This window comes from Mandrillus leucophaeus, unplaced genomic scaffold (genome assembly GCF_000951045.1).
Source record: "Mandrillus leucophaeus isolate KB7577 unplaced genomic scaffold, Mleu.le_1.0 Scaffold109, whole genome shotgun sequence".
Classification (NCBI taxonomy): Eukaryota; Metazoa; Chordata; class Mammalia; order Primates; family Cercopithecidae; genus Mandrillus; species Mandrillus leucophaeus.
The window spans coordinates 1,086,987-1,087,695 of NW_012099098.1; the positions used below are offsets into that span (position 1 = coordinate 1,086,987).

Consider the following 709-nt stretch of genomic DNA (forward strand, 5'->3'; position numbering starts at 1 on the left):
TCTCCTGGGCCCCGGGCGGGGCCATCCCGGGGCTGTCCGCGGAGACGCCTATGCGGTGGAGGCTTCGGGCGTCAACTAGCGCGGGCGAACACCAGCAGAGGGACCAGGCAGCCTGGCACCCCACTTTGCCATCCTGTCCTTGGAAACCTCGGGGTCTGCGGGCCGGCCGCTCCGCGTGGGCGAAATCAGAAACACGTGGTTTTCGAGGCCCCCTCGGGCTCAGGAAAATTTTATGGTTCGGGTCACAGTAGGAAGCGGACAATGAGGCGGGAGGGCAGAGAGAACCGCAGCATCACCGCGCAACTGGGGCCGGGTCGTTTCTGGGGTCTTCGGTAGCTGGAAGCCGCAGCCCCTGTCGTCTCGAAGGGCTCGATTTGTTTCGAATGGGCGCTTGCAGGAGAAGTGGCCAGGCACGTATTACAGACTACCACGCCGCCCCTTAGGCGGTCAAGCGGGGCGAGCAGGCGGTGGCCTCTCGGCAGTCGGCCTGTCACCACCCCGGGACCTTTGGAGGCGGAAGCATAGAGCGGTCTGCAAACGTTCCTGAGCGTGCCTCTGCGGCTGTGGCGGGTGTTTCGAACCTGGGCGCCGGGCACACGCCCAGTCCCGAGAGCGCTGAGTGTCCGCTTAGCGTCGCCGTCACCCCGGGCAACCCGCAGGGCGCCAGAGTCCTGGCCCTTTAAGCAGCGCAGGCGCCTCGGCGTCTTGG

At 66.4% G+C, this 709-nt stretch overlaps 1 protein-coding gene across 1 annotated transcript in view; it reads left to right on the top strand.

Annotated features, from left to right (window-relative positions):
* The first annotated feature begins 1 nt into the window (after position 1).
* PTGES2 (prostaglandin E synthase 2) overlaps positions 2 to 709 on the top strand; it is an 8,484-nt gene continuing 7,776 nt past the window's right edge. Inside the window, exon 1 of the mRNA XM_011988009.1 lies at positions 2 to 217. The gene's annotated coding sequence lies outside the window, so the exon portion shown is untranslated. The remainder of the gene's footprint in view (positions 218 to 709) is intronic.